We start from the raw sequence: 10,607 nt of genomic DNA, 5'->3' as shown, positions 1-10,607 counted from the left end.
AATGTCTTACTCACCATATTATCTGCCTTTTCAGATGTGTACTGTTTTTGATTTTTAATTGGTCTTATTTACCAAATGTCTTACTCATTAGACTATCTAGTTTTTCAGATGTGTCCCCATTTTGATTTCACTGTGAAGTGAACCAACATATCAAATCAGCAACATGACTGATCACACAAGACCTTCTCAGCATCTCGGTGCCTTCGACACAGTCTCCAGCACCTCTGAATACCACTCCCATGGCTTAGCAAACAGCCTTTCTCCCCTCCATGCTCTGACATTCTCCCTGTTCATCATGTAAGGAGATTAAAAAGACAATGACCGTGATGTGGCTGAGCACGATGTGCCAGAGATAGCGTTTCCTCCACACCTTGCTGATGCGTCTTTCTCATCATGATCTTCAATCATGAAGTCAACACCAGCTCAATATTCAGTGCATCTCCACAGAAGCCCTCAGGTTACTTAGTCACTCAAAGCTAAGCATGTTTTTAGATCTTCAGCTGGAGAGGACATGAGAAGATGCTCACCACAGTCAAGGTCTGTCTGTGGTGGTGGTGAAGAGCAGCTCGAACCCTCCACAGAAGATGAGGCAGCCCAACACAGGCCTGAGTGTTGACTTGGGGGTCTACGCAGACAGGGGCTGTCTCTGGATGTGGATACCCACAGTGTCAGAGCAGGTCCCAAGTGATTCCCACCTGTGGTAGGATGGAGTGATACAGTGCGATACCTCTCACAGCCACTGTCACGCTGCCGCACACACCCTGCACACCCCCCTTTGCCATGTCTGCAACTGCCAGAGAGTCAGCAAAAAGGGGCAACGTTGCATCAGTCATGAGATTTTTCACATTTAACACCATCTTTATGAGCATTCTTTCAATTTGCAATTAAAGCCCCTGAAAGTGCAAAGAAAAAGGCAACTTCTGTGTGGAGAAGAGTTAACTCTGCACAGAAGGTCGGAGGTTGGATTTATGGTTTCCTTATAAAATGAAAGCCACTTTTTGCTGAACAAAACCCAGCTGTTTGCACTGACTGCTTAAGAACTCTGTAACATTTAATCTAAAAAAAGCCTCCAAACGATAGAGATTGTCCCAGACCTTCTGGTAACAGAAAATCTGGAGCACAAAGGGTGCAGTTTTCTAAAAAAAATGCAGTGAGTTCTTGAGGAAACTAAATAAATTTACCAAAAATATCTAATTATGAAAAGGTCTGGATTTTTTTTTTTTTGACTAGGCATAATTATAGATAATTATAAATATTGTCTTGGTCAGAGTATTTTTTACTGTGCTTGTATAGAACTTAATGCATGAGAGCCCTCTCCATGGTTTCAGATCTTTGGGGCTAGCAAACAGAACTAGAAAAATATGAATTCCCTTCAACATTACTAAAAAAACCCTTTCCTGCCATATGCAAGATGGGAAGGGAAGGGAAGGGAAGGGAAGGGAAGGGAAGGGAAGGGAAGGGAAGGGAAGGGAAGGGAAGGGAAGGGAAGGGAAGGGAAGGGAAGGGAAGGGAAGGGAAGGGAAGGGAAGGGAAGGGAAGGGAAGGGAAGGGAAGGGAAGGGAAGGGAAGGGAAGGGAAGGGAAGGGAAGGGAAGGGAAGGGAAGGGAAGGGAAGGGAAGGGAAGGGAAGGGAAGGGAAGGGAAGGGAAGGGAAGGGAAGGGAAGGGAAGGGAAGGGAAGGGAAGGGAAGGGAAGGGAAGGGAAGGGAAGGGAAGGGAAGGGAAGGGAAGGGAAGGGAAGGGAAGGGAAGGGAAGGGAAGGGAAGGGAAGGAAAGGAAAGGAAAGGAAAGGAAAGGAAAGGAAAGGAAAGGAAAGGAAAGGAAAGGAAAGGAAAGGAAAGGAAAGGAAAGGAAAGGAAAGGAAAGGAAAGGAAAGGAAAGGAAAGGAAAGGAAAGGAAAGGAAAGGAAAGGAGTGGTAACAATATCAATAAACTAATATTTAGGATGCTTCAAATTATTCTCTTTTACCAAAAGTTGAACTCATTTACAGCTTGCAACAGGCAAGCTGAATTTTAATTCATTTTACCCTGTTATTGTTTCATCTAATAAAAATGTCCTTAGCTCCTGACAAACATAATGATGAAAACTGATGGCTTGATACGCAAACTTTGACCCACAGTGATTGCCCACTATGTCACCAGCCGGGAAAATTCCAAGTGAAAACATTTTTGACAATAAGCAATAAAGGAACGACATTCCAGGGAGGAACTCACACTTGAGGCTGACAAGTAGGAAAGAGATTAAAAAGGAGGGAGAGAGTGAATGTTAACGACCTGGAATGCTCTGGATGATACATCTGGTTTAAGTATCAAAAAATTACAAAAAATTACAACAAAGAATGCAAACAAGATACAGCCCAAATACTCATGAATCTCTAAAGGTCTAAGAAAATTGAGAAATTATTTAATGTTGCTTTGTTCCTTCTTTGCATTCAGTAATTTTTAATATGCCTTTGTCAAATTTAAGAAGGAAAACTTTGGTTGATCTTCTACTTCTGTCACTTAACGAATTTCCAGGAAGGATGGCTTCTGTCTAGTTAACATCTCAAACTAACACCTCTCTCACTTTGACACCATTGGAGTTTTATCAAATCACCTTGTGTATTTAGACAATATGTGCCTGCTTCCAAAAATGCCAGTGAGGTGGCTGGCCTCAGACCATGTCCCCTCAGTGGCACAAAGTGTGAGCTGTACCTGAGAGCAGTTTGGAATTGGGTGGCAAGGCAGGAGCTGTGGTGAGGGGACTTGAACCAGACCAGCCGAAAAAACACCTTTATCTGGCAGAGCATGGAGATCTCTTTCAAATCAAGGACAAATGAATGACCAAGTGTGTCTGGTCAAAGGTCCATCTAGCTCAGCATCCCCTTGCTCACAGGGACACTAGCAGATCTTGGAGAGAACAAGCATGCCTGTGTTTCCCTTGGCATGTCCAGAAATTGTATTTCAGTGGGTTAGAGCCCTGCTTTAGTTTTGTCCCATGAATTTGCCTCATCCATTACCAGAAACATGATTTCTTGCACCTACTGAGTCATTCTGCCTAGAGAAAGCTAATGTTTTTCACGCACAGACAAAAAGACGACAGTATTTTGAATTTAGGAATCAGAAGGAACCCACCTGGTCTCCAGCAAAATGAGTGCTAGGATCCCTGGGTTGATGCCTAGGGTCCCCATCCAGCAAAACACCAAAGCTTGTGCTCTGGTGTGAGAGCAATCTAGGAGACATAATGTGTACACAGAGATAAACATGCTCTGGACTTGTCAAACCAGGGCCTACAACTCCACCTCAGTTCAAGGGTATGCCCCTATTAACATTCTCCTAATCTTCCTTTTCTGAAAACCTACGCCTGTCTGTAATTTAGAGAAGAAGCTGAATGTGTTCTGTAGGGCTGAAGAGTGAAGGGGTTGTTAAAACAATTAAAAGTACCGGGACTTGACACTTCAGAGAGTGTTTCACTGGCTTGCCCAAAAGCTGCAGAAAAATTATTAAGGTTTCCTGTGGACATTTGACCACAAAGGTGCTTCTCTTTCCTTCCCTCCACCTGCATCTGCAGTCCCTAAGCACTAGCATTTACTGAACTCTCTTTTCTTCCAAGAAAAAAAATAAAAAGAGGAAAAATAGTACAAAAAAATAAATCCTGCTTTTGTTCTGGATAAAACTAGGTCAGCGTTTCCCATCCTCGCTGTCAGTTTTCTGCAGTGTGTTTCGTACAAAGCATCATCATTCCAGTGAAAGGTATTTATAAAGTGAGCTTTGACAAAACAATTGTATATTTTTTGCCAGAAAGGCTTTGGCATCTGTCACTGCCAGGAAAGATTTAAGATCTAGGTAGAATTTTCATCTCTCACAATGACTTGGCCTATATTGACTAGATCTAATACATCAGATGTTTTAAAAGCCCTAGTGCAGCAATGCACTATGAATTGCAGCTGATTAGAAATTCCCCTTCTCCATGGACAATTTCCAGTAAATACATATATATATACGTAAATATATAAATGTTTTCAGGATTTATTTTCACCTGTCACCCCCACGAATGCCCAATTCTCTTTATTCAGAGGCAAGAAAATAGTACCGCATGGGAGTGGGAGCATGCCAAAACTAGAACCCCATGAGACAAGGAGGATGCCAAGAACACAGACTACTGTGGGCAGGGGGCATGACAGCGGTTTTGCTGAAAGAAATGAGAGAGCATTTTAACCAAGACTGGGGGATAAAGATGACTTTTTTTATTTCTTCATAATTTGCAACCGGCTGCTAAACCACGACCTCTTTCCCCACACATTTCAGTGTAATTACACAAGGAAAATTGAAACTTGAAATTTAAAAATAAAAATATCTGTAATTTTCTTGCCATCTCTTTCAGCCTGCACCTAATCAGGACTAGCTAAGGCTTATCCTGCACACACACAGCATTCATTGCGGGGCATTTACTCCATTGTGGTGACAAATAACCCACCAGAAAGGCAATGGCTCCACTTACCCTGCTCTTTCCTCTTTGCTAGGAATACTGTGTCTGTAGCAGGCTTGAATCCCCCTTACCTGTTAGATGAAAGAGGATTTGTAGGTATAAAATGCAGCTGGGGTAGATGTTTACCACCAGTTCTCCAGCTGGGTCATCCCTTAAAAAAAAAAAAAAAAGTCATCCACTGTAGATACATACAAGAAGAACAAAAGATTGACATCAGGCTCTGAGACAAAAGAAAAGTGGTCTAAGAGGCCTGGAGCTCACTAAAATGCCTGCATCTCATTAATAAAAGCAGGGTGCAGGACTGCTCAGTGAGATGGGAAGAGCTGGAAAGCAGGGACATGTATAAGAGAGAGAAGCACAAGAGAAAGAACAGCAATAGCAAAAATAAGAGGTGGATGAAGGACCACAGGGCTGAAGTCTGCAGAAGCATCAGTAAAGGCATCACAACCTGGCCTGCACTTTCACTGATGTTTTTACTCTTGGTAAAAGTCAGAGGAGGAGACAGGATAAGACCTTAGATGGAAAGAGGGAGGAAAAGCAGGGAGAGGTTCAACACATCCCACAGATCTGAAGACAAGGCAGGAGCCGGGGCATAGATATAAACTAGTTAATCATAAAAGTCTCAGCTGAACTGTCCTAAACCAAACACACCACCAGAAAGCATTCCTGCAGCCCTGTAATAGCTCAGCATCGCTCACAAAAGCCACAGCATGTCCAGCAGAACAGCGAGGTTAGTCAGTAAATCAATATTATGTCAAATCCCAAAGTCAATCTGAGTCTGATTCATCTCGAAAACACAGCTCCCATGTCTTCAAACACAGCCAAATTCTTTACAGGAAAAAAGTGTCTGCTTCCCTGGGTGTTGTGAACAAGTAAATAAGTCTAGCAAAATCCAAACACAATTTGGCAGGATATAATACTTGTTGGAGATAATCCTACCTGCTGAAATTTCCTTTTAACCTCAGTGAAGACTCCAGTAGATGCTAAGTATAATCAGGACAGATACCAATTCTCTCCCCCTGGAAAAAAGAGTGAACAGTCTTCAAAATATTAAACTTTCATCTCAGAGCATGGCAGCAAGGGAAAAGTTCTAGAAATAGTTACTTTGTGCAATTTCCTTCTGAAAAGTAGGCTGCCTTGTGATAGGTCCCCCAGTCTATGAACAACAGCATTCAGCCCAGACTTTCTGGGTAATGAAAAGCAAGGTGTTCCCATTTTTTTCCCCAGGAGTTGTCACATTGCAGGAGTTTGTCCGGTTTCTCCTGAACGCACAGTGGCTTGGGAAGGGCCACAGTGATGTTGTTGTCAGCATCTCTTGCTGATAGAAATCCCCTCCCTACAACTTCTGCCCTGGGACCCAACTCGAAAATGGCTCTCAGATATTACAGGACAGGAATTACTGTTGTTGTTGTCTAAAGACACACGTCAGTGTTAGATTGCCCTCAGACCCCATGGAGAAGTTTTCTAGAAATGTCCGTGACACGATACAAAGTGCTTATTCAACTTCAGTTAAAGCTCTGATCAGGTACTAATTGTTAATTTTGATACAACAGAGCATGAGTTCCCTGCTGATTAAAGGACTGATATTGTTATTATTAATCATCATTTGTAGCATGGAAGGCTCCAGTACAATTTCCGCTACAAAGGTAGGTGCTGTATACACCCTCCTGAAGAAACATCTTTGGCCCTCAAAAACTTAGAAATCTAAACAGACAGTGCAGACAAAAGAACCACCATTATCTGCCTTTTACAGATGGGGAACTGAGGCACAGAGAGATTAGGTGACTTGCCAACATCTGTGGAAGAATGGCGGATTAAACCTTGATCTCCTGAGTCCAAGTCTGGTGTTCAGTCACCGGACCAGCCTCCCCGCTCCTGCGAATGTGTTATTGCTATCAGCTGCTCAGTGGTTTTTCCTACCCGTTTCTACCTAATCCCTTTTCAAGGTAGCCCTTCAGGGACTGTTACTTATGTGGGTCAGGACTTGATGCAGCCATGCCAAAGAGGGACATGCTGCGTCTTCCTGCGGGCACCAGTGGCTCGACTGGCAGGTGCCACTGCAGGGTGGCATCACAGGAGCAAGGACTTACAAAGTCATTTCCAGCTTTGAGGCAGAAAACCCGTCACAAAACAGCCGGGCAGTAGGGAAAGAGGAGGGCGCTCGCTGTGGCTTGTGCTGCATCTGCTGCTCCCACCTCCAAGAGAGCGTGCTCATGAGGGAAGAAGGCTTGTAAGATGGGGCTGCAAGACAAGAAGAAAAACATTGGAAGTGGTATTTTGGATTGATCCCTTGGCCTCTGTCAGTACTTATTTCTTGTGCTGCAATACCACCTGCAGGCCCAGTCCAGGGCCAGGCACTGCAGAGGCCAGGCAGCCCTACAGCCTCAGGGGGCAGGCCCCGGCCCTCAGACTCCATGGGTGCCTTTCTGATTGCTGTGGAGGGTGTGGATGATGCCATGTGTACACCATGCAATGGGTGCACCCCAAGCCACCACCTCCACATATTGCCCTAGCCAGCCAAACCCTTGCAAGAAACCTCTGTGGAGAAGGACCGCATGGAAAACACCCTTCAAAATCATCTTTGGCGTGGAAAGCCGTTGGTTCTCCCCATGAACCAAGCGACGAGGCTCCTTCCCTTGCTGTGTGCGGAAGGTCAACCCTTTGTCCTCCACCAGCAAGCTGTTGCAGGCCCCGGCGGGGCTGCCCCGCTCCCCCAGCCCACGCCGCCGCCCGGCCCTTGCCTCAACGCCTGTCACCCCGATTGCGGTGGGCGGGAGATCACAGGCGAGCGGCGGTATCTGCTCCGGAGACATCAGACAGCGTCGGAGCAAGGGTAATCCATTTATTTTTAGAGAAGTTTTCCACTCGGAGATCATACACACTGCAGATCACAGAAACACATGCAAGCATGAAATTTAATTTTTAAGAATTCTTTTCCTGGGGCTTCCATGTAAAGCGACAGTGAATGGGAAGAACTATAATCATGACAAGACAATTACAGAGGGGTTTTTTGCTAAGCATGAAAGTTTGAAAAAATGTTTAGGAAAAGGGGGAGAAAAAAAATCCTGGAAAAGTAATTTTTGTCCAGTTGTCTTGTTCCACTGAAGCAGAATTAGACATCACGTCACAGAAGTGACTTTTTAAATAATAATCGGCTTTAAAGTACCCTAGGAAAAAGAAAAAAAAAACACACATATGTTTAAGTTTGAACTACTTTTCCTGGTTTGGCTCTTTTAGTGCCACAGTGTGTATGCAAATGCGGAAACTGTCTGCAACCTCCTAAATGCTGCAAAACACACGCACTTGTGCTTTTAGCATGAAAGGACTGGGAGACGTACATTAGGATTTGCGGGATTATGGTGAGAAAGCAGGAGTGATAACTTTGATGTTCTTTAAAAAAAAATGGTGAAAAGACAGAAAACCGCAAGTGGTTTTTCTCTTCTTGGCAAAGCCCCCCAGGAAAGAGCTAGCATGGAAAATGAATCCCCTCTCATCTTGCAGAGAGGCAATTCCTCCCGTTCAAGCCTAAGTTCACTGCCGTGACTGTGCGGGGAGCTCAGACGCCGCGTGTCTGAGCCGTGCTTAGCCTGTGGATAAGCGGAGGGGTTGCTTTCTACAACAGGCAGCAACAAAAACTTCTTAGGTAGCAAGTATTCCCTGCAAAATAAATACCTAGTGTACATCCCAAAACGTAGAGGAGAGCTAATTGGAAATCGGTGGAGTAGCAGTGAGAAATGCACGATCACTGCTTCAACAGTCATGTACGCAGGAATTGTAGCTGTGGGGATGGATTCTGACTTATTTCTCATTAAAGCCAGTTCTTCTTAGTATAGGTCTCTTCTGATATAGCAGCAACTGCTTGGATGCTTTCGCAGCTGCCTGATTCATAACTGCATCATCCCAGTGGCTTTAAATAAGAAATAGAGATCCTGGTGAAAAGTAGCCCACCGATTCACAGCAGAGGGAATCCAGATGACAAAAATTGCTCCGAAACTATTTATCTGTCCTTTCTGTCCTTATGCAAGAGGCAGGGCCTGCAGCACAGATCCCTTGGGAGGTAAATGGCACAAAGCAGAAAGTCTAAAAAGGTTTTTACCTCAATTCTGCGGCACTGCAGCGTCCCTTTGAGTCTTCCATCCCTGTGTCAGGCAGCGCTCAGCTGTGGTCGCGGGTGGGAACGCCACACTCAGCTCTCCCGGGTCTAGAGACAGCTCAGCAAAATGATTTGTCAAATTGTCAAAACTTACAGACATGGTAGAGGAGCAGGCTGGGGAAATTTGGATAGACTGTGCCTTCACCCTGTCCTAATCTCACCACTGGAGGCTGTAAACATGATGGGTAAAGTGACAGTCTGGCTACAAATCTGTCTGGCAGCTTCATTAGACATCTTTCGCCTGACTGATTAAACTGCATTTAAGACCCACTTTCATTTTTCAAGTCTTTTGTTTAAATTAAAAGGTCATGTTTTCAAGCGAGTGATCCGCTGCCCTCTCCAGTCTCCTGCCACAATACAGTTACATTAGTACCAGTGTTGCACAAAGCAGGGTGAATCAGAGCCACAGATACCAACAAATGTCGCAGCCAGCGGAGGTTGCAGAAAGGGGTTTTTGTCTGTTCGTTATATGCCACAGCAGGGATACAAGCTTGAAAAGTCCCCCAGCCTCAGACTTGGACTGTTTGTGCTGTGCACTGAGGGACTTTGCAAAGACTTGGTAATTTTGCAAACGTATAAAAGCAGCCGGGCGAGCCCGGTGCATCTTGCTCCACCTTGTTTTTGCTGCTGCTTTGCCACTCAGGAGCCAAAAGTGATTTTTGGTGGTTAGACAAAACAACAACAACAAAAAAAGACATGGGGTTTGGGGCCTAATGCTGCCAAGCACTGAAGGCCATCTGTTCCCACTGGCTCCCAGTGGCCGCAGGGTTGCTCTGGAGCTGGCAGGATGGGGCCCTGGCACGGTGGAGCTTGGTGGAGCAGGGCAGTGCTCCAGAGGATGTAACGCTGTGGCTTGGGAGTGCTCCTGTTCACACCTCTGTGTCTCCAGCCCGCTGCACTTCACCTGCCACCCCGTAGCTGAGTGTGCTTCTGCGCTCTCAGAAAACAGCAAGCGCACTTGTAGCAGGGAGAGACGTCCTGGCTGCATTTCTGGGTTGTGCAAACTCTGTTTCTAACTAAACTGAGCAGCAGCACTCAGGTGAGATGCAGAAATCAAGGGAATTGGGTGAAAGGACTGGGTTGCTGCCTTGGAGGAGCCCTTGCTTCCTGCTGGGGAGTTAACTGCAGCACGAAGGAGGCAGCCCCGTGCCTTGCACTAGTGTGCGCTCAACACCAAAGGGACGTAAAGATTGACAAAATTTTTACTAAAGAAGTATTTTATGGGCACAGCTTATAGATGCTTATAGCTATAGATGACCATACTCAACCCACTGGCCTGTTATGTACTATTACATCCTCTAGAAGTCAATTCTGCTAACCAAGAGCATTATAAACATGACTTAGTAAACTGATTGCAATATTCATTGTGTCCTGCAATGGACATACTTCCTTCTAAGTTATTTTTTATAAATCTCACTGAATCTTTTCAGTTCATATATGTGTGAAATGTGGGAAAAAAAACCAAACAAACAAACAACACTTTTTCCAAAAAAGTTTGGTTATGAAATTGTGCACAAAAATCTATTCTTGCACTAGATTTCATGGAGGATTACTTCCCTTCATTTTCAGGTACAATTAAATCCTTGATAGGTCATTGAGGTTTACATAACTTCATCAAAACCTCCCAGAAATCTATATATATTTTCTTATTGCTATGGTATTCAGTCTCTAACAGCCATGGGTGCATACAAACACTGCAAATGCAACCCTGAATGCCTGCTGCAATTTTCACTTATTACAAGAGTCAAACACAGGTTACACGTAAGATATCCATTATTACTCTAAATTGAAGCTGGCTTTTCTGACCCACCGGCAAGGAAGCTGCTGAAATCCTACAGCATAACCTTTGCTTTAGGACAACTTTTCTCTAATTGATGTGCCTAAGATTCACATGCAGGTATCGACAGCAGAAAAGACCCTTTAGCATTTAAAAGTAAATCCTTGACATTTCTATCCCTTACAGTAAGCCCAATTATCCTCCCTATGCT

At 44.5% G+C, this 10,607-nt stretch overlaps 1 long non-coding RNA gene across 1 annotated transcript; it reads right to left on the bottom strand.

Moving 5' to 3' along the window:
- Positions 1–2,744: 2,744 nt before the first annotated feature.
- LOC310899841 lies at positions 2,745–8,076 on the bottom strand. The gene is made up of 4 exons (XR_014584706.1): positions 6,557–8,076; positions 5,406–5,485; positions 4,538–4,617; positions 2,745–3,209 (listed from the first exon to the last, which is right to left on the bottom strand). It is a non-coding gene; the product is annotated as an uncharacterized lncRNA (long non-coding RNA).
- Positions 8,077–10,607: the final 2,531 nt, after the last annotated feature.

The sequence above is a fragment of the Anser anser genome (genome assembly GCF_964211835.1).
Source record: "Anser anser genome assembly, chromosome: 5".
Taxonomy (NCBI): domain Eukaryota; kingdom Metazoa; phylum Chordata; class Aves; order Anseriformes; family Anatidae; genus Anser; species Anser anser.
Note: the sequence above shows the minus strand (reverse complement) of the source record. Positions and strands in the feature narration are given on the sequence as shown.